Source organism: Zootoca vivipara, chromosome 4 (genome assembly GCF_965207765.1).
Source record: "Zootoca vivipara chromosome 4, rZooViv2.hap1.1, whole genome shotgun sequence".
Taxonomy (NCBI): domain Eukaryota; kingdom Metazoa; phylum Chordata; class Lepidosauria; order Squamata; family Lacertidae; genus Zootoca; species Zootoca vivipara.
Window position 1 is genome coordinate 57,238,134 of NC_142587.1, and position 23,994 is coordinate 57,262,127.

General features: G+C 40.3%; 1 long non-coding RNA gene across 14 annotated transcripts in view; it reads right to left on the reverse strand.

Moving 5' to 3' along the window:
• Positions 1-2,913: 2,913 nt before the first annotated feature.
• The window catches only part of LOC118084639 (uncharacterized), a 259,755-nt gene continuing 238,674 nt past the window's right edge, over positions 2,914-23,994 (reverse strand). For 13 of the 14 annotated variants that reach the window (XR_015949589.1, XR_015949599.1, XR_015949591.1 and 10 more), the window contains one exon: positions 21,532-22,977. This is a non-coding gene — a long non-coding RNA (uncharacterized LOC118084639). Of the gene's footprint in view, positions 6,078-8,033; positions 22,978-23,994 lie in introns of those variants that run through there. The other variant, XR_015949588.1, reaches the window with a different exon arrangement.

Sequence of the window (23,994 nt, forward strand, 5' to 3'; positions counted from 1 at the left end):
ATGTGTCCTTGTTGTTGCTACTTTCTGTTTGTTTGTTTGTTTGTTTGTTTGAGGGCTGAAGGCCAGATGAGCTCCACTCCGCTTTCACAGATATTTCTTTCCACCATGGCACTCTCTTGAGCTCTCTCTCTCTCGCAGGAGGGGGAACTAGCTAACTCTTGCCAGAGGTTACTAAAATTGAACAACATCTATTCTCATGATAGCAAGTGAAGGAAGATCAGTTTGCAAACATGGCCGAAGAAAATAGGGTTGATGATGAGAGTTGCCCTCAGTTCCTGAGGGAAAGCAGACAAGGAAGAAAAATAAAATTAATATTGTCAACTACGGCTGGTTACTCAGCTGCTGTCTATTGGCAGAGTTCCATCATAATCTCGATTCAAGGACAGATGTCTGTTTTGCTCTTCTCATTTTTACCTTATTGACAGGTCTGCAATCATGGAGCTACTGTCTGGTGCCAAAACAGCCTCTCTTTATGTACTCTGCCCTGGGAATACTGCCTTGGTTTGTCTCCCTGCAAGATCAGGATTAGTCTAACAAATGAACTGGGAAATGCTCCTGTATGATTAACTAAAATGTGCTGCACCAGAGTCTGTGGAGAAAGTGGGCTGGTAACGGCCACCAGCAGCTGCCAACAGGCTTAGAGCGGTGCTGAGCCATGGAAGGGTTAAAAGTTTTGTCTGTGACACTGAAATTGAGGCCAGCTGTAGGTCATATTCATGTCCCAGCCACAGGAAAATGAACCTGTGAGACAGAACCTAATTATCTGCTAAACCAAAAGCCAGTCTCAGTTCAATAACTTACACAGAGCTGGCAGCCAGATATAGGGTTGCCATGACTACGCCAAAGACGAAAGGGGGGGGGGAGAACCCTACCACTGCGGAGAAGGAGGAGGAAAAGGAGACTGTAACCCTAAATGTGCTGTAGCCATTTGATCTCGGGCAAGTGGAAATGTCTAAAGACCCAGATTGTGGAGAGGGTCCATCTGCTTTAATATCCTCTGCTGTGACTGAAATGAAAGAAAATGTAATTATAATGATCTCAAGGCTAAAATCCAGAAGTACGCAGCTAGCTGGGGTTTTATTTTATTTTTAAAGTGAACAATATCAGTGACTTTGCCTTCCAACAGATCCTGTAAGATGTATGTGGAGGCTGCAAAGGAAGGGTTCAGTTGCATACTAGTCTAAAATGACTTCAGGCCGATTAAGACTTTGGCTCTCCACAACAGAAGAGCTGTTTGTGAGAAATGAAACTGGAAATCTTCCAGCAGGTATGAAACAGAACCATGAATTAAATGTCTTTAGAGCTACCAGGAAAGGTTGCTTACAGAGAGGGCATATACAGTATCACAGGACACCTAAAGGAAAGGCATATATAAGAAAGTTTTTTTAAAAAAACAGCGTTGAATGCATTGAGCATAATAAACTCAGGGATGATGACGATAGACATTTCCATGTTCATTGTTCTTTATTAAGCAACTAAATAAACTCTGGGTGCTGTACAATGCAAATTATAAAAAATCCTACCTTAGTCTTACAAGCTTTAAAAAAAAGTCCAGAAGGGACAGGGAGATTATGCACATCACACGAATGCCACTGGAAATAGCCTCCATTTGTGGACTTGAGGTGTAGGAGCAGCCTTCATGTTATTCAAGCACCTGGCAAAGGAGTTCCAACAACAGCATCATTGTTAACACTGCCTTGGAAACTTTAAATGCCAGGTGTCTGAAGGACTTAGAGCAAATGTATTTAAAATGTTAAAATGCACCCAATACACAGTGAAGACACCCGAGGCGGTCTGCCTCCACCACACACCCAGGGCCTGGCCCTACGGCCAGGCTGGGTGGCTCAGGGCACCACGGTGCCGGCCCGCCAGGGGGGCGCCGCGAGCTGCGCCCGCCCGCTGGCCGGCCGGCCGGTCCGCTGCGCAGCTGCGCCCACAGCAACCACGCTGTGCCTGTCTGCCCGCCGTGCAGCAGCGCCTGTGGCAGCTGCGCTGTGCCCGCCCGCCCACCGCACTAGGAAATGGGGCGGGGGGGCATCGGAGGGATCTGGCGCACCATGGCGCCAGGGGCGCTTAAGACGGCTCTGCACACACCCCTTCCTTCGCCCGTGGATGTATAGTGTGGATCTGCCCTTGGTGACCAACACAACAGGCATGACACATACTGTTGTGCTTTGAAGGTTGTCAGAGCAAAGAAGCCATCACCAGCCCTCTCTGTAGCCTCACACAGAAGTTATACAGGTGCATGGATATGCAGAGAGAAAGCTTGTATCAAGTAGCCATGTCCCTGAGGTCCTGCATGCCACCTGGTCGCATCCCCTGTTGTGTTCACACACATACAGCATGAACTATGTAGGGAGGGAGTTTCAGATATGAGCCTTGGTCATGGTAACAGAGATGTTGTTAAAAGACGGGCACAAATTTGCATAAAATTACATAGGATAATTTATTTGTATGGGTACAGATTTGGGCTTACCTTCAGAGTGAGAAATAGCTCTGGTTTTCAGCGTTTGAGCTACATGGTGCCAATGGTTTTTCGGGGTCCCTCCTCATTACCCACAATCTAGTGAAATGAATGGCTGCTTATGTACCTATCGAAATGAAAACAATTGCCTCAGTGCAAATCAAGATGGTGAGTGATTAGGGCCTTGCCCTTTCACAACATCCCTGAACGGCAGTAAACATCTAACCTGAGAAATTGGTGTGAAGGCCTATATATGAGACAATGGGGTATAGGAGCGGTGTGGGATGTTTGGCCACTTTAGGCAAATGCATCTGCCCCCTCTCTACAGATCTGGACCCCCTCCCTGCCCCCACCATTGCACCTGCCCCTGCCCCGTCGCCGCCACTGCACCCTCACTCACGGCTGCACCTGCGCTGCCACCACAAGGCAGTGGTGAGGGCGACCATGAGCGGCAAGGGCACTGTGGTGGCAGGGAAGGTGGTGAAGCCATGGCAGGGCTGGCAGCAGTGCAGTGGTGGGGGAATGGAGGAGGAGGCGGTCAGATCGCCCACCCAAGGCAAATTGCGTCACCTCACTTCATGGAAACACCAGCCCTGCTGGAGTGAAGTGTTTCATAATATCCAGACATTTCAACCCAAATTCTGGACTTAACATATGGCCCTATGGCATTTTAAAAAGGCAGCTACAGGTAAATCACAGTGAAAGTCAGTAATGGCTATGGCCAGTAGTGGGGCTGGTTGCATGGGCACCCAGAGCAGCAGCCATGCCGTGCACCCAGGGGGATCTGCTGCATGGGGCGATCCTCCATGCGGGCTGCAGCAGCAGGAGTATGATCCTCCGCATGCTGTTGTGGCGGTGTGATCCTCCACGTGGCGGTGGCTCACGTCGCCACGTCCGGGGGTGGTGGGGCAAGTCCCCCGCAGTGTGCCTTTTTTATCACCCCCCTCAGAGATGGCATCCGGGGTGAACCGCACCCCCTGAACCCCCATCCTATGCCCCAGCTGAATCCTAGTTGTCACAAACAGGTGATGTGATAAACATGTTTCTGAATCATATCACTCCCTGCCACGGGATGGGATGACATGATTGAACAGCATTACACGTGTGTACACATGAACACCAACCCAGACACCTGCTTATCATAAACAAGCATACAGATGAAATTCAGAAAATTAGAATATCGTCGAAAAGTGCATTTATTTCAGTAATGCAACTTCTTATTTTTTATTTTTCTTTTAATTTTTACAAATGCTTTCTTTTGGAAAGTCCACAGTAATAAAACAAATAGTTACTGTACAATAATGCAAAAATACAAAAATAAACATCACTATTACATTTCATTAATTACATTCCATTTATAATTGACCCGCCTAACGACAAATAATTACAATTACAACAAATAAAGGCTTGACATATCTTCCTTTGCATGTCATGCATATATCTCATATATTGGTTTCACCTTTTAAGTTGTGTTACTGAAATAAATGCACTTTTCGACGATATTCTAGTTTCCGAGTTTCACCTGTATAGGAAGAAGATTGTCTAAGAGCATTTCCCCTGATAGCTAACCTATAAGCAGAGCTATTTTTCTGCATTTCTTTGTATAGAGGAGAAGAGAATGATGCCTTTGTGATGATTCCCAGTTGCAGAAAAGGTTTGTTTGCTACTGTTTGGTCAACTTATGTAAAAAGTAATGGAGATTGAGGAAATGTTTTGGTACAGGGTAAACTTCAGGCTCCTTGTTATTGAGAAGCCTAAGCAGTCATTCGAGTTATCAATCTACCATACAGCGTTGATTTCCTCACACCTGGCCATCCATGAGTCCAATGCCTTCTCTTGCCTCAACTCCTTCTGCAACAACAACAACAACAACAACAACAACAACAACAACAACAACAACAAACACACCCCTGCAGTTGATACCAGGAGGGAGAGGGTGCATGGTTTTCAAAATGCACAATATTCCCCCAAATCGTATGTACAATTTCATCATTTTGCTTTCTCTGTTCCTCTCTAGTCTAGTCCAACAGCTGAATGTAAGAAAGGAACATCCTCTGGTGGGCTCATTAGAGGCTCACTGGATTGAGCTCTGTGTCTATTTACTTGATAAAATGAAACCATGCCTATGGATGTAAGCACCAAAGAAAACACCTTTGTTTGTGCCTTGGCAATGAGAATTCTAGTCATTATTTTCTATAAGAAAAAGAAAATTATTATTTTTCTATGTTCTTTAAAACATCCTGCAACGATGATAGAGAAATGGACACCCCTTTATCATGTTGGAACGTATATTAGAATGTCATCTCTTAGGATATAATTTTTTTGGCAAGCCTCTTTTTAAAAAGTGAAAATAATTGTTAAAAGATGACTCTAACTCTAAAATTGCAAAGCTAAAACACAGTAACAAACCTTTTGGACATGTGAGGTGATGAAGGGACATGTTGCACATTCCACACCTATTGCAAAGAGTCAAACCTAAGGCTGTGTTCAAACTCCGGTTTAATGTGCATTTCCAGTGCTGGGTTTTTACTCTGTATTCACACAGGCATATATATCTTGAGCTTTGTTGTAAGATACTACTGCTTGATGCAGTTGTTTCTGAAACCAGCTTCACACTGGTTAAGCATTTCCTAATTTGTCTCTAGCCAAGGTGTGAATGCTTTTGCATAGGGTAAAGGCATCTCTGCCTTGTCAGTGCCCCATGGCATCTACTGCAACTAGGTCTTGAAGGAGAGGCTAAATTGCTAAGGATGGAAGGAAGAAGCTCCCAGGTCTAGCTTGCAGAAATAAGGTAGGGAGGGTCTGGGAAGGTCACTTGAAGGATGGAATTGTTTATCTTGACACTGATTGGCTGCTGGGCTTGCATCTTCTCTTGTTCTTTTATTCACTCCATCTTCACTGCCCATTCCTTGGAGTGCTTCTTCTCTCATGCCAGATTTACTTATTCAATGCCAATACAGTTGACTCTGCTATTGACTAATATACAATATTGGGATTTTGAAATATTTTGTCAGGAATGTGGCAGAAGGACCTGTGGAGAAATACAAGCACTGGGGAAAGGAATGACATGGGATAGCCTAGGACTGTAGATGTCATCTAAGGTGAACTTGACTGGCCCAGCAGGTGGAACAAATTACATTCCCTCATGTGTATATCCGGCGAGGGCTAAGTTGTGCCAGGGGGAAATCTCAGTTGGCTGCCCATGCCAGTCTTCCTGGGCACCTCAGTAGGAGGAGCTAGAACTATGCTTCCATGTTGAAATTAAGAGAATTATGCTTTGTCACTTTGCATCTCTCCTACAACAAAGTATTTCCAAATCCATTTTGAATGGATGCATCTCAAGTTCACACAAATGTACATGCCAGTGGTTATCAAAGGGTATGGCACACCATACTGGTGTGACCGGAGAGGATGGAAAGTATCAACATATATTTGGGGGGGGGGGAGAGGAATACAAAACCAGAAACAGTTTCTGTACTGGTTATACTTACATTTCTCCTTTGCATATGAATGAAATCAGCATCTCAAAAGCATACCCACTTTATCTCATTTTTGCCACTTCTCAGAATAGGCTGCACAACTTTCAGTGGGGTCACACCTTGATATTAAATCCCTAGAGTCAGAGAAAAGCATAATCTTGCCATTCATGAAGGCAGACCACCACTAAAGAGTCTTGCGACATTTTGGATGCTAATACATTTATTCTGCCAAAATATCATTGGCTGGTTGTGGTTACAATAAGAACTCATTGTACGGTTTAGTGGGGTAAAGCCCACTGTCAAATGCATGAAATAGAGAGGTAATGGGCACACAGACACACATGTGGAACTGAGGAAAGGGGTGCTGTTTAATTTTTAAAGAACAGACTGTCAGCCATTGGAATATGATCTGCAATAATTATATAGCATTTCTGGCAACTGAGATCTGCCACTTTGTCATCACCCATGACTTTTTCAGATTTGGGGATAGCTTATATCTACACCCATCTTTTAGCCAGCTTAACTAGGATGTAAACCAAGCTGTTAATTGAGTTCTGACAATTGCTTCACCAATCCTATTACCTCAAGAAAGGTGTCTAATTTTGATTTACAGGTTTGAAATGACTTGAGTACCCATTACTTCCATTAACATTCTCTATTGGGCTGCAATCCTGAACACATTTACCTAAGACTAAATCCCCATTAAATACAGTGGGCCCTACATTTGCGTAAATAATTGGACGATTGTACTCCAAAGGGTGACCACTCCTACTGAGAGGACCAAAATGCATGATACACACACACAGTCATAAAATCATAGAATTATAGAACTGGAAAGTACCCCAAGGATCAGTTAGTCCAACCCCCTGCAATGCAAGAATCTCATTTAGCAACCAAACCAGATCCTGCTTACTGGTAGCTTTGCAAATGTGCTAGCCATTTTATTGCTGCACTACTAGGAGGGTCAAATTCTTTTTAAAACTCAACTTGAACTGTGTCCCTGGTAAACCACTTGTCTGATCCATTTGTCACAAATATAGAGCACTCTGTGCACACTATTGTTCAGCCCACTACTCTAGAAATGTCTATTGTAGCACTCTGCTATACTGTGGTTTTTGTCCATGAATTATAAATACATTTTATTCTGGGATAAAATTAATTCTGAACTACAAAATTAGCCCTTACTGGAGGTTTCTTCTTCTTTTCAGTCAATGATTCTATCTTCACAGTACAGATCCTTTTAACATTTGCCCCATTAAGTTACTTGTGCTCTGAATGGATATTGTTATGTTCCGTATCCACTGAGTCTTCATACATTTCTCATTATAGAAGTGTTATTACTCTTGACGCCTTTCCTGATCCTCTCAGTTTGCTGTCATTTTAAATTCAATGTGGCATAGTTGATAAACTGAGTACTAGGCTGGGATTCAGGAGCCAGGGTTCAAATCCCCACTCCTGCCATGAAACTCTCTAGGTGACCTTGGAACAGTTACTGTCTCTTAGCCCAACCTACCTTACAAGGTTGCTGCGGAGATGAAATTAGGAAGGTGAACAGAACCTTGTGTGCTGCCTTAAGCTCCTTGGAGGAAATGCAAGCTATAAGAGTCGTACATACATACATCGTATCACTAGCAACTGCCATGTTAGAACTGGGGCAGATTTACGCTGATGGGATTTCTTCTTTGAAATGCTATCACATTTCATTTATTTATACTGAATTCCTCACATGCTTTTTAAGTGGCTGCTGTCCACCTGGGGCTTGTAACACCAGCTTTAGTCTCCCATCCTGAGGTGCAAAGCTAGAAACGGTAGCCAGAGGCTTGAAAATTCACTTCCTGACTGGGTATCAGTTCTGTTTGTGTAAGAAATTCTGACTCAAGACAGCTCTGTAAAGAGCCAAACAAATGGAGGACTCTCTTCTGTCTCAACCCAAGCAAAACAAAAGGAACCAATGTCTGTTAATAGGAAGCACAGATATTATTATTTAGCTAACAGCCATTATTTTACCGGGTAATTCTCCTTTGACTTCGAGATGATTACACACACACACACACACACACACATAACAAAGTGTAAAGCAGGAACTTTACCTTGTGGCACCTGAAGTGTTAACTATCTTGGCACGCAGTGACCCTACAAAGTAGCAGCGATATGTGATGTTATTATAGCACAACCTCTGCAGATAAACAGTTCCTAAAGTAAATATATGAAAGGCCCCTATAAGTTATTTGCTTTTAAAATACTACATGTGCTATAGTGACCCATATAACAATAAACCTGTTATATTTAACATATTCTTTTCTTAGCTCCAAACTCAATGTATGTGCCTGACTGCTTACCCAATCTCACTGCTGATGAAACTCCTCCCTCAACTATAACAACAAGACTGATAAGTGGCTGCCAGGAAAAGGACCTTCTTATGTGATACAGTGGTGCCTCGCTTGACAAATGCCCTGCTTAACGAAATTTTCGCTTAACGAAATGATTTTTCGAGCGGAGGTTGCCTCGCTAGATGAATTCGTTTTATGAAAAATTCGTCTAGCAAATCGCGGTTTCCCATAGGAATGCATTGAAATTCAATTAATGCATTCCTATGGGCAAAAAAAAATCAAAAAAATTTCAATGCATTCCTATGGGATTCGCTAGACGAATTTTTCGTTATAAGAAAAGACCTGTGGAACGAATTAAATTCATCTAGCGAGGCACCACTATACCTACTTAGCTGGGTATTCTGTCAATCAAGTGGATGGTCTCTCCGTAGCTGTGAAGCAGTTACTGAAGATGCTGCTCTACATGCCCTTGCTGTCCAAATGTGGTGGAATAATCAATCCTCGTAATAGATATTGTGATGGGACATTGCAAAGAAGGAGTTTGTAAGGTATGCTGAGTCCAAGCTATTTATAGGTTGAAATTAGCAGGTTAAATTGTGCCCAGGAGGCAATGCAGATGCTACATCTCCAACTTTATGTTCTCCTAGCAATCCGCTAAGAGGTGAGTCATTGCACTTGGCATCAACTGAAGCTTCTTTTTATTTATCTATTTGCTAAGGAGTGAGTCACCATGTTTGGCATCAGTTGAATGGATGAATCTATCAATTTCAGTTTCCCATTTTCCTATCAGGCTCAGTTCACATTCCCACAACAGTTGCAATTTTAAAAAAGAGCCTTCACAAAAATTTTCAGCATTTTAAAGCACATTCTTCCTAATATAAGCAATTTGCATGCACACTTTCCCTAATTATACACATTTTAGCAAGCAATTTATCCTAATATAATGCATTTTTGTGCACACTTCCTCCTAATACACAATCTTGTGTACATTTTGGGCTGGGTAACTGCATCACAAAATTTGGATACATGAAAATTTCAAAAGATAGCTGTGTTTGTGTATTGTTTTATGAAGTTCCTATTACGTCGATTCACAGTAAAATGCAAGCCAAAAGAATTTCTTCCCTATCCCTAGCTGAAGGGGCTGTTTGTTTATTTTTAATATCTACTTTTATTTCAATTCCTTGGCTCCCGAATGCCTTGGGAGTCGAACGTTTCGGCTCCCGAATGATCAAGAACTGGAAGGGAATGTTCCAGTTTTGAAACTGAACATTCTTTTGGAAGCTGAATATCCGAAGGGGCTTCCGTGGCTTCTGATTGGCTGCAGGAGCTTCCTGCAGCCAATCAGAAGCTGCGCTTTGGAAGTCAAACATTTTGGAAGTCAAACAGACTTCTGGAATGGGTTCTGTTCAACTTCTGAGGTACAACTGTATAGTACAAAGTGTATGTCTAGATCTGATTCCATTTTCATCTGAGCTGAGGGAAGCTACTATGACAATCCCTACAACCTGAACAATGAAGAAGTAAGGCTATATCTCAAAAATAGGAGTCTACAAGGTCCTGCTTCCTACAGGACAACAGCTTTATTATCACCAACTGGTCTTGGACATCTCTGAATAACACCTCTCAGGGCTGACCCAAGACATTTTGCTTTCCCTGTTCCATATAGCTGACAAGATTGGCACCTGAATCTTCCTTCAAAACTGGTGATGGGACAGTGCCCTCCACTTCCCTGAGAGAAGCACACTATCTTAGCGGGTAGAGAGGAGACTGCTTGGCAAGCACTGCTATTTTCCCCAGCACATTATTGCTGCTCCTTGCTCCTTCATCCTCCACCTGAGGCAATTTCCTCTCTCTGGCTAATGGTAGGGTCAGCCCAGGATTACCTTTAAGGACAAAAGAAGGAAGTGAAGGCAGGAAGTATTTGTTAAAAGCTGTCAATTCTTGAGCTTCAGTAAGGTTTCAAAGGAAAGCATGCTTGGGATAGCCTTCCTCACATGTCTGTGCTGTTAGGCTCTGGATGGTGTATAGCTTTCCGGCAGTGTAATATGTATTTAAATAAGTGAAATGCTCCAGAGTGCAACCAATCTTTTCCCGAAACCACAAGATCCTGAAAGAAACAAAAAAAGAACGAGAAAGGGTCTGAAGTAGCAGCAGAAGATTTGTGAAATGAAATTGATTTCCATTCCAATCAGGTCTTTTACTCTTCTTGAAAATGTCAAGGTGTCGGCCTTGGCCATTACCCGACTGTGATTTATAGTTGAGACAAAGCAATAATACTCAGGTGACTGTCTGGAGCTGTGCTGCAGTGTCTGGAAAGTCTGCAGATGGCAGCCATCTCTTTTCTTAACCAACTTCAATTGCTTATCTTAGATTTGGGGTGGAGGGCACTTTGTTTTCATCCTTGATAAGAAGATGATGACATGCAGGCCTTGATATTTACTTAGCAACAGAGAAAAGAAACAAGCACTGGGAGGAAAAGGGTTTGGCACTTCTGAGGGAGATATTTTTTATATGTTAAAAAAACACCCTTACACCAGACTAAGCAGAAAAGCAGTACAATTTAAGAATCCCTTTTCACTTGTATTATGCCAGAAATCAGGTTTCAAACATTCCTAGCCTACTGCATAACCGTAACCCAATTAGGCAGAAAAATAAAGATCTAAGTGCATTTGTATCCACTGACTTCAACATGATTGAATCTGATTGTATCCACATACTTTTAACTTATGTGCCTTATGGGTCCACATTGAATTAAAGATGTTAACATTTATAACTAGTTCAAATAACATCTAACCAAAATCTGAAACACCTTTTGAGGAGGAGTATAATTCCTGAACAGTCATCAAGTCAATTGAATAATCTTCAGCAAGTCTATCTTGCAGTCTAACCATACAGGGTTGTTGTGAAGATAAAATGGGGCAACAATTTAAAATACAATTATAAAAGGACGTGGCATGTGCAGGGAACAATTTTAGGATGAGGTAGCAGAGCACTACAGATACGCTCTCCCCTTCCCACACTGCCCCTTCCTCACAACAGCTGTTTTGAATTCCCAGGGGAGATCTGGAAGCAGAGTGTGGTATACAGCTAAGCATTACTCAGAGTACACCCACTAAAATGAACTAAATTCAGATCATTAATTTCAATGGCTCTAACTCTGAGTAAAGCTTAGTTGAATACCACCTAGAAATTAGTTTCTCTTCATGGCTCAATCTCACTGAAGAGTGGTACCATGTATCTTCTCTCATAATATGGTTGACATTGGTGAATTAGCTCAGTTTTTGGCTCTGCTTATGAGTTCATGAGCTAGAATTCCACTTGTGGGTTGTTGTTGTTTTTAATTATCCTGTCCACGCTGAGCTGTGAAGACTGAGCAAAATAATTTTTCTTCTTCTCCATATGTTTTAGTCTAGTTTTGTGTTAATATCTTACATCCTTTCATTGTGAAATAATTGAATTAACAGTTATTATAAGAGAGAAGACAATATGCTTTAACATACTCCGTTTTTGTGATTCCAGTACATGATGATTTCACAGTTTTCCCCAGGACGTTCTCTATAAATCAGTGTTCTGTTAACTTGGATTTTTTTTTAAGAACCCAAAAAGAATGAAAATTATCCACTGTATGTATACAGCTATTTAATATGTTCAGAATGGTAACTGGTTACATTAAATAACTGAAAATGGGTCAAAGCATTGTAAAAGGTAACTGAAAGTTTTGGGTTTCATTACTTATAGCAACTGCACAGAATAAATTACAATGAATTGATTTGTAGATTTATTTATTTATTTCAATGGATTTACCGTATTATCTCATCTTTACTCTCAAAGGGACCCCCAAGGTGGACAGCAAATATATAATTTAACAATACAAATTACAATAATAACCAAAGCCACCTCTAAAATACCAATAAAAAGGTTGACTGTGAATGACTTTTGGAAGCTAAAGGAAAAATATAATCCTTTATGCATGTTTACGAAAGAGCAAATCCGAGTGAACTCAATGGGACTTACTTCATGCACAGGAAACATGCACAGGATTGAGCTGCTAATAAAAAGTTAGCACTGTTTCTGGAGAATAATAATAATAATAATAATAATAATAATAATAATAATAATTTATTATTTATATCCCGCCCATCTGGCTGGGTTTCCCCAGCCACTCTGGGCCGCTTCCAACCGAATATTAAAACAGTACAGCATTAAACATTAAAAACTTCCCTAAACAGGGCCGCCTTCAGTTGTCTTCTAAAAGTAAAAGCTTTCGTTTATGGAGCTTTCGTTTATGGAGAAGATATATTTTACATATTTCTTTTTTTGTTTCAGGTCTCTCGATTAAAAAAAGAAAACACCAGCTAATGTTAATTACGTTGAAATATATGTATTGAGTTGATGCATTACAAATTTTGACATAAGTGCAAACAGAAAGAAAAATGGATAAAAATGACAGCACATATATGTAAACTGGAGATCTTATTTGGTTGAAAAACTGCAGCTGGTGTAGAATTTGGTGGTCAGATTGTTGACTGGGGCAAAACCATTCAAGCATGGAACACCAATTAAGGCACTGGCTACCGATCTGTTTCCAGGCTCAATTAAAAATGCTGGTTTTGTCCAATCAAGCTAAGGACCCACATACCTCAAGGACTGCCTTGTATCACATGAGCCAACCTGGACTCTATGCTTGTAATCAGAGGACCTTCTCTGTGTGTCTGATTCACAGTTCAGAAGGTAGCAGTGGAAGAACGGCATACCCTCGAACTATCTTGATTTTTCTGGGACCACCATGAAAACCTAGAATCCATCAAGGTTTCTCGTTTTGTTCCATAAAATCATGATTTGAAATCTTTGGCTACTTTTTCATTCATTGCAATGAAGGCTTCCCACAAACAGGAGGTGCAAGATCTGCCACCACCAATGGAAAAATCCATTGTGGTGTGGAAGAGTCATTGTTTTGAGGAGAAACCAGATACAAATAGTTTACTAGTGTAATATGTTGGTGTTATTATATTGTAGGATTCTATTCTGACTATGCTGGGGAAAATGATCAATTTTCCATTTATATAATCTTGTATTAATAAATACCATCCATCAAGAAACTTTCAAAAAAGGCAAACAAACAAACAAAAACAAAAAACAAAAAAAACTAACCAAGAAGGAAGGAAAGAAGGAAGGATGGACAAATAATACCATAACACCTATGTGAAATCTCACTAGGATTTTGAATATAAGAAACATCTTGCCACAAATTAGTTTCAGAAGTATACAAGCTAGTTACACAAGTGATATGAACATTAACCCAGCTAGTTATGATTTAAATATCTACATCTAGTTTCTTGTCAGTTAAGGTTTTGTGATACTGTCGATATTTGAAATCCAACCCCTGAACTGACCTTTTACAGGAAATGCTTCCCTTAAATGAAGTATATTTTCCTTTTATGTCCCTGTTTAAATCCTACTTTAAACTTTCCTCTCATTGTATACTCTAAGCTCCACCAGTGAATTTAAATAGGGTTTCACTATATGTTTTAGTGCATTCAGGATTTCTTTGTTACAGTTCCCACCCTGCTGCATTATGTGAGTGCTGGCACGGAAGTCCAGCAGTCGGTTTGTTTTCTGCCATTAATAAAAGAATCCACTTTCTTCCAGTTCTTTGAAGAAGTTGAAAAGGCTACAAGTGAGGGAGGAGGGGATGGGGAACAGATTGCAGTGTAATCCTCCAACAAAATGCTTGTCTAGATCAGAAACCTCCCTGAAGAAAATTTACGAATGCTAAGCCTACTTTTTCTGTGAGGAAGACTACAGTCAATGTACTTAGACACATACTGGGTTTTGACTAACAGTAGGGATCCCACTAGGCAAATTGAATTAAATAATAATAATAATAGAACCTCTTTTCCTGTCCACTCTTTGAACCAACACTATCCAATTCTTTCAGTGTCCAGTGTTTGATTAAAGGCACTATTTTGTTATATACTTTGTCAAAGCAATGTATTATGATGGGGAATCTATTAAAGTTACTAAACAAATGAGATTTGCACATTGTTAGTGCTTTTTCATAGCCCAAGCTTATTTTAAAGCAGTTGAACTCTTTCTGAAGAACAGAAGTTTCGTCTCCTGGGCCCATCACTCAGAATACAACAGATGTGAAAGTATAGTACCCAGCAAAACTAGCCCTGAGTCAACAACTTGTACCAAGACACTTGAGTTCCATCACATTTTAAAGCCAAAACCTGTGGCTTGATGCTGCACCATCATTTTGTGAACAAACAACAGCAGCATTGTGACAATATTATATTGACACTGTAGGCAGATACAATGATATATTGAATAAGGATGCAAGTTATGGGGAAGTCAATACAATTTACTCTCACTTATGTCAATGGGACTAATTTTGATTCAACCTAACTCATTTGTTTTTTAATTATCTTTAGACTGAGCTGCAAACCAATCTGTTGCTTTCAAATAAATTGTTATAAAATGTCACATTTATTACAAGGGGAAAAGGAAAACAAAAGTGATTTATTTCATACACAATAGGATGGATATGCTGTTGAAGCCTGCATTGTGTCCTTATTGAGTATTATTAGACAGCAATATTCAATTCCCAACAAAAGCAAGGAAGTAAATTCTTTTTTAAACAAACAAACAAACAAACATTCAAAAGTTCCAATACAGCTTTGTCCAATTCTAAAGGCTCATGAGATAAGATTCAAAACAGAATCCGCAAGATCGGTTCCATATGTTTTAAAAACTGGGTATGAGAGTTGAAAGAGAAAGGTGAAATAATCATCTTAATATTTATTTAATTCCACTTCTTTTTATATTAAACCAATTAAGATAAGCAAAAAGTGCCATGCTAATGATGCTGAATGTTAAGCCATGCACTGATTCAGAGCAATGGAATCATGGCCACTGAAGAAGACACATCAAGAAAACTGTTATTGAAGAAATGTATTGATGCGCATAGATGATAAATTTAAAAAGTTTCAGCAGAGTCCGTCTTAAAAGTATACAATGAAAGAAGAAGAATGTTGATAAGACATTGCTTTTGGATCCTCACCTTTACTTATAATTTGCGTCTGGCATTTGGCACATTGAAAGTTGCTTGCCTCTCTTGTCCCAGTACACTTACTGACTGCAATCATCTGCAAGGGGTTGCAATATGGCAGGGTTAATGTTACCAGCCGTCACGGCATGTTTGCGTTCTCAAATAGGGAATAATGATCTTTGGATGGAGGACACATATGTTACTCTGTTGCCATGGACTGTTCATTACTTGGTATATTTGACATTATGGCTGTCTGGCCACAAATGTTGATAGTCTGTCCTCAATGGCTAATGCAACCTGAGGATGTTAAGGGAATTCCTAACAACTTGGGCCAGTGATCCTCTTGGACCTCACTGGCTGCAAAGAGGGGATGAGCTCAAGACAACCATTCCCAAGTGCCCCAGCTGAGCTGCAGAGACGTATCAGAGGAACTGAGGGCGATGAAGCAACAGGACCAACCTCTCGAGTACAGGGATCACAAGACTCACAATGAATGTGACCTAACACAGGTAAAAACCACATCTGCAGTCATACTCTGTGCTTGTGATGTTGTTGAAGGAAACTTACTGCACCACCAACATCACATCTACACAATGTCATTCAGCATAGCTGTTTCATGTGGCGAGAGGTTTCCTGGATGTGAACTCAAGGAAACAGAACCTGGAATCCATGAAGGTCTGTTGTGAAGTGTTGTATCCATCTGCATATAAAAGCACATCCAACCAGAATGCCATAATTAACAAAGTAAATAAGAGCATAGGAAGAGCCCCATTGTATCAGCCCAAAGGCCCATCTAGTCCAGCATGCTGTTCTCACAGTGGCCAATGAGATGACTATTACAAGCAGGACATGAGCACGTGGTCCCCAGTAACTGGTATTCAGAGGCATACTGGAGCTAGTATTTAGCTACCAGGGCTAGTAACCACTTATAGCCTTACCCTTTATGAAATAGTTATGGATAGTTTTAAGATGGTTTAGGCAATCACTGCACCTTGTGAAAGTAAACTCCATAATTTAATTCCATAATTTAATCATATGAAGTACTTTCATTGTGTGTTCTGAATCTTCCAACAGTTTCATTGGATGCACCCGGCTTCTGGTATTATGAGACAGGAAGAAAAACTTATTTCTACCCATTTGCTTCATCCCATGCACCTCTTTCTTGTACCCCCTTAATCACTTCTTTTTTTCCCTAAATGAAAAACCCTCAAGTGTTTTAAGTTTCCACACTGGGAAGCTGTTCCAGCCCCCATGTACTTTCCTGGCCCTTTTCCAAATCTATTCCAGCTCTACGATGCCCTTTCTGTAGTACAGCAACCAGAAGCTGAACAGCATTCCAAATGCAGTTGCACTATATATTTGTATAACAGCAATATTATATTGGCTGTTTTATTTGTGCTAATGATCCCTAACATGAAATTCAGCCTTTCCACAGCTCATGTACACTGGGTTGACATTTTCATTGAGCTATCCACCATGGCCCCAATATCCCTTTACTGGTCAGTTCTCATCATTTCTGACCTCATAGGCATATATGCAAAGTCAAGATTTTTTTCTCCCCAATGCATCACTTCACACTTGCTTACACTGAATCATATTTGCCATTTTAATGCCCTTTTTGGAGCTCCTCACAATCCACCTTGAACAATTTGGATGACAGCAAATTTTCCCATTTTAGTGTTCACCCTAACCCCTTATGAGGAAATTTAAATGTTCTCGTTTTTCATTGCTATGTGTTTTAAAAGGTTTTGTGGAATGGATATATGCTGTTTATATGTTGTGGAGGGTTTTGTTTAAAAGCATAGTACAGAGCCTTAAATAAATAAATAAAAATTAAAAATATATTTAAAACTGTCATACTGAAATGACTAGGACTTACAGGGGCTTAGCTCTGGTTGGATTATATTTAATACTTGTTTATTCTTACAGTATTTGGCTTTTGCAGTGTCATAATAATAAGCAACTTTATATGATCCTTTTGTTTTCTAAGTCAAAAAAGAATCAAATAATGACATGCTATTACACCAACAGTAGAATCATAACCATGTCTACTGAGAAGCGACTCTTAGGGACTTCAGTGGGTCTTACTAAATTGCAGTCTGCAATCCCAACCCCTCTGATTTCAGAGTAAGTCCTACTGAATGCAATAAAACTTACTACTGAGTAAACATGGTTAGATTGAGCTGTACAGTGTTAATGTCTTTGAGTTTAATTAAAAACCTTCAATAAGGTTATCCTAGGCAAGTGCTATAAATGCATTTTATATCGTGAAATATATGAAACGTGTTGTTATGACTTAAAATGACATTTTGGGAAATGGGTGCATTCATATGACAATTCAAACTTAAATCACATGATTGTCATGATAATGATAATCCAACTGAACATGACAGACACAAGATCACTTGATATTCCTCTCATTTTTATTTTTATTGTTTGGACTGAAGTTTGTTGGGGAATTGCTAAATAGCATTCAAACTGACAATTGATTAGAACACAATCTAGAAGGGAAGAGAAAGTCATGGAAGGGTTAAGAGATGTATGTAAAACAATGGTTTTCCTTTTTAAAATTAAAATGTACAAATAAGCTGGTGTCAGGGAGACTAGGTGATCTTTCATTTCCACCGCACTGAGCACAGCTCACACCAGCAGAAGACAGCCATTAATGTATGCGTCTGGCTCAATCTGGTCGCCCAACTAGGAATTCATCAAATTGTTAATATCACTCCTTTTTAGTATGCACCACACATCATTGTGTCTCTTGGTGTTGCAAGAGGTTGCTTTTTTTATAGAGTCACTAGCTGTAGCAGGAGCTGATTATTCCATATTGTACAGTACACTATTACACGGATAGAAAAAGCATTGAAAAAGACACCTAGACTTACACATAGCTACTCATGTTTACCTATAATTCATCAACAAAAATGCTAATTTGGTACTGATCAGCCAAATCTTTGAATTACCAAAAATAATAACAAAAACAAAAAAGCTTCATGCTGGACCATATGATGGATTTAGTAAATATGTGACAATGTCGCATGTCCTTCTAGTCTTGAGTTCTATTTTGGTGTGATGGGAAAAGAAGATGTAGGTATCTTTCCATTTCTGACAATGCTGAATGGCTAAAAAAACCCAATGTTCCTTTCCTCTGCTGTGTGTCGTAAAACCAGTGCTCACCTGAGAGGTGCTGGAACTGAGGTCTGGCAAGTTCTGACTGAAAAAAACTCCTGCTCATAACAATATCATTCTTGTGGATATCTAGAAAGATCCTTAGGGATGGTTTGTGTGTTACCTTTCTAATGTAGGATCATGTGTACTAATGTGCTCAACAATCACCAGAGTCGACAACCACAAATGTGGAAGGCCCTTCCCCCTAGTCTGGACCCATCTTCCCAGTGACACAAGTGCTACTCACTCATCCTCGGAGTATTTTGTCACATTCCCTTACCAGAGTTTGTGGGGCTCACCACACCACACCACCATGTTCACACACATGCAAATATATATGGACCTGCTTCTCTATTGGAAAAGGGGGGGACAGGACAACTCCTGTGGGAATTCCATTGAATACTGTGTGGCCATTGAATACTGTATCTATGGAAAGCAAGTTATTATAAAGTTCTTGTTTTAAAAAAAATCTGTTATGAGATGTACTATCTACTTTGGCTGTTGTTGAAAAGATCAGCCAGAGTTCCATCCATTTATTACTCAGTGATAGAACACATGGATTGAGTGCAAAGGCTCCAAGATTCATTCCTGGCATCTGCAGTTGAATCAGTGAGTAAACAATGCAAAAACAACAACAACACCCCCACTGCCTGCGATACTGGAGAACTATCCTGGAAGGACAAATATCCTGACACATGTGCCCCCAAATAGCAGCAGTACATAGCACTATATCTAGTTGATTAGGGAATCTCACACATTCATTGACTAGGAGTTTGACTGCAACCCAGGGCATGGTTACTTGGAAGTAGACGCCATTGAACTCAGCAGTGCTTACTTATGACTGCCTAGGTTCCAACTTGTAAAACACAATGAGCTTTAATAAAGGATTGTTTGAAATGGAAATTTTAGCCTTTAATTAGAAGTGCAAACTTGCAAACGCGTGCAAGCGTTTAAACGGCCAGTGTGAAGTAGGAATCCTGTCAAAGAAAAGATCAGAAGTATCCAAACTTTGTTTGATTTATTCCTTCATTCTCCAGGAGCATATGAACTTAGAAATAATAGGGTCTGAAAATTGGTTCATCTAGCTTAGTATCATCTATTCTACATTGATCAGTAGCAGCTTTGCAGCATTTCAGACTGGAGTGGTTTCTAGCCCTTCCTAGAGACTTTAGGAATTGGAACCTGGGGGTTTCTGCATGCAAAGCAGATGTTCGGTCACTGAGCTATAGCCCTTCCCCATGTCTTAACCTACTCTCTGCTAATCTGTCACAAGAAAACTTGGAAGCCTCATTATCACATCCTTCACATGCCAGAGCAAGGGCAGTCCATTAAAAGACTCAATAACTTTGGTAAATGATTATAGCTCTTTCTTTGAAAAAAATGTCCGAGATGTCCATTCTTACCACCCATCCATCTCCAATTCCCCCACCACTGGATATCATATGCTGCAGCTTATTTATTCTTATGTGGGAACATAGAAAACTGCCTTATGCCATGTCAGAACATTGGTTAGCACTGCAGTGACTGGCTGCTCTCCAGTCTTTTCCAAATCTACCTAGATGCCAGGGGCTAAACCCAAGACCTTTTGCACATACAGAGCCCCTCCTTAATGAACTTCACTCTTCGGCTCACACTGTGAGGACAATTCAGCTAGACTTACTTTGGCCTGAAACAATGGTTATTCTCAACCAACCTATGGACACCATATTGAATTTATGCTCATGTATTCCTTCAAAGGGACGCAGGTGGTGCTGTGGTCTAAACCACTGAGTCTAGGACTTGCTGATCGGAAGGTCGGCGGTTTGAATCCTCGGGACGGAGTGAGCTCCCATTGCTAGGTCCCAGCTCCTGCCCACCTAGCAGTTCGAAAGCACGTCAAAGTGCAAGTAGATAAATAGGTAAATGGGAAGGTACCTTCCCGGCGGGAAGGTAAATGGCATTTCCGTGTGCTGCTCTGGTTTCACAAGAAGCGGCTTAGTCATGCTGGCCACGTGATCTGGAAAAACTGTCTGCGGACAAACGTCGGCTCCCTCGGCCAGTAAAGCGAGATGAGCACCGCAACCCCAGAGTCATTCACAACTGGACTTAACTGTCAGGAGTCCTTTACCTTTTTCTTCCTTCAAAGGTGGGTAGAACAAATGTTTGTGCAAATGTATTTTTAGGATAACATCAAATGGATTAATATAGTATTATTATGGATTTTACTGGGCCAAAATCAAACCAGCAGAGGTTGCATGGGAGGAATGATAGATTATAAAGATTTCTGCCCTTCCATTTATCTTATTTTAACTGGAAAATCTTCATTCAAGTGAAAGATTTACATTATTTCAGCTTTAATTAGATAGTGTGTGTCAAAATGAGCACCACACATTTAATATGATGAACTGGTTTTGCTTGCAATACTATTTATTTGGAGACATCTTTCTGATTACATACATAGGCCTTTAGTTTAATACTGCTAGATCACAGCTGGATCAAGTATATAAACATGTGATTAAAAAAGAATTTGCAAAAACTTATTGTTGCCAAAAAATGGATGTGCCACGCCTTTGCCAACAATGTGTTTCCCTGGGGGGGGGGGGCAGGACCCTATTTATTTATAACATTTGGGGCGGTGACTTTTTTAAAAAAAATATGACTATACAATTATTCTGCAGTATAAGAACAATGTATTGTAATAACAGTGTTGATGCTGACAGTACAAGAGTTCCTCCCACACACTGGGGGCAGGGGGGTGGGAAATCAGCTGTAGCTGGAATATAATCCAAAATAGGGAATTGTTTGAATGCTTTTGATGTGCAATGCCTTTGTTTCAGACTGCAAAGTTTGAATTTTTCACAGTAGAGGATGGGAAAATAATACAGGAAATTGAAAAAGCCTCAAGGACTATATGGAAATGAAAGCTGTATGTGAAGAAATCAATCCCGGTATATTTTAGCTCTTTTCAGTGCTATGATAACAACTTGTGAAGCATCTATGTCTCTGCAGAACAAAATTGTGTTAACTAGTTTGAGTAAAATAATCACAAGGGAAAACAAAACATTTGATATTAGCTTTATGTTATAGTAAAACTATGGAAGTGCTATAGAATGCTGTGATGCTGGTTACAATTAGAGAAACATGAAAGCATTTAAAACAATGGATCAAAATGACAGGGCAGGCAAATACCTATTTATACACTTGCATCAAAACTTTATAGGTGGGTTGGCTAGGCCTCAGTGTGGAAATGGCAAACGAATCAAGCACTGTTTCATTATCTAATCACAGGGATGCTTTATTCTCCAACACTTGAATGAAGGCCCAACATTAATTCAAAACATTAAAGAGTACAGTACAGCTGTTTGAATATATGAACCTGTAACACAGCACGTTACCATCTTTTTCTACACAATGCATTTCTCTGTGGGCCAAAACATCATATGTCTCCCCCATCGACAAATATATCTTTTTTATGCTGATAATAACGTGAAAAGTTAATCAATAAAGTCCAAAGTTGCTGGTTCCCCTCCGCCTAGGTCCCAAGAGCCTGACTTGTGATTGTTACTAAAAAACCTCACAAGTTAGGGTCTCAGGGACTAGGAAAAGTCCGATAAGATCCAGTCGAATTCTTCTTCAATTAATCAGATTGGGCTTTGTTGTTGTTTTAGAAAGTATCTCTTTCAGCAAGTTCGGAAGATAGAACAAAAAGAGGCACCACTAACACTGACAAAACAGACCTTCAGTTGCATGAGCAAGATATTATTGAGATATTTATTTATTTATTTAATAAACCCTCCCATTTATAAAGGCTATCAAAGTTGTGCATGCAAAAGAAGCAAGAACAGGAAGCTAAAAACAGGTTACATCTGTTTCAAACAGACTTTTAAACACTCTCCTCCTATTTCCCCCAGTGGCTTAGACAAAGATTAAACAGTTCAGCATTATATCTTCACTACCATATTTACAGTGGGCCCTAAAACATTCTGCACCTTAAAGCCATTCTAGACCAAGAATGCTCTTTGGGTATCATTTATGTTTTCTTCTTCTTTCCTTTATTGAGTATGTATCTCTCGGCTAATATGAAAAAGCACCTGACTTTTAAATGCAGATTTACTTTCCACATCCTAAACTGCAGAACACAATGACTTTGAGCTAACTTGTCATTCTTGGTCCCGAGTCGGTTGAACCACATTTGAACTTTCAAAAAAAAAATCTTCATACAGTTAGCAGGCGGGAAAGAAGATATTTTCCCCAATCACTTTTTGCTTTTAAAGTCCAAGACTTTTAATGGCACAACAACAATGCTGAAAAGATTCACTCTCTCTCCTTCGGCATCTGAGTCTCAATTGTAGAATGGAAAAGAAAATGTCTACTTTTAGGAACAGATCCATGATGTTCGGCAGATGAACCCAGAGCCAAAGAATCAGCAGCTATAAAGATCCTGGCCACTGAGGCAGAGACTGGTGTATATAACTCATTCCTGTCTTTCTTCATGATGCAGCTCAGCTTTAAAGGGAAAAAGAAAGTGGAGAGAGAAAACAACAGTAATCAAAATAATTAGAATCTCAAGTTGCAGAACAAGCTGATAAACTACACACACACACACACACACACACACACACACAAAAAAAACAATAACTGGAAGAAAATATTTATTAATTGACACCCCCTCCCTTCCTAGGTACTGTAGTTTCATTATCCCTTGCCCCTCACCCCATTTAACAGAATGCCACTTCTAGATTCAGTACATGTTGGAGTACTTTAAATATTTTGATCGAGGAAAGAATATCATGTCACAATCAAACCCTTTCTTTGTCATTTGCTCTGCAGTAGACTTCGAACTGTTATGCCTCAGGCACGAAAGAGTTAAAACAAATCACCAGCAGCCCTGTAATTTTTAAACATTTTGGGAAAAAATTAATTATCATGCTTTTTGTTAGAACTGTAAGATGATTTCACAAAGCAATTTTTGACCATAGCTTCCAAACCAAGAAATTAGGAAGAAAAATCTAGTCCCTCTGTAAATATGACATTAACATAATTACACCCCCCATCACATAGACCCATCCTCCTTAGGGAATACATCTGATGCTCAGTAGATGGAAATCAGTCAGATTTCAGCTGCTCTCCAACGTACCTTTGCTTCTCACTGACTGACTGGGTTTTACCTCCCATGAATATGCGCGCGCGCGCACACACACACTCAGACGGACATGCTCACTTACATACACTCAGACAGACATGCACACGCATCTGCACAGACAAAACACGCACACACGCGCGCGCACACAAAGGCAAGGCGAAACGTCGGATGCTGACTCAGAGCGGCTGCATGTGGAGGGGGTGGCATCGGCTGGATTTTTCACTGCACTCGTCATTAACATTAACTCTCTCTCCAGCATCCGCCCTCTGCCAGACCTGCTGGGCTGCAACATTTGCATGACGCTGTGACTCCAGCCTTGCGGGTCAGATGTTGGAAGAGGAAGGAAGGAAGGAAGGAAGGAAGGAAGGAAAGGAGGAGGA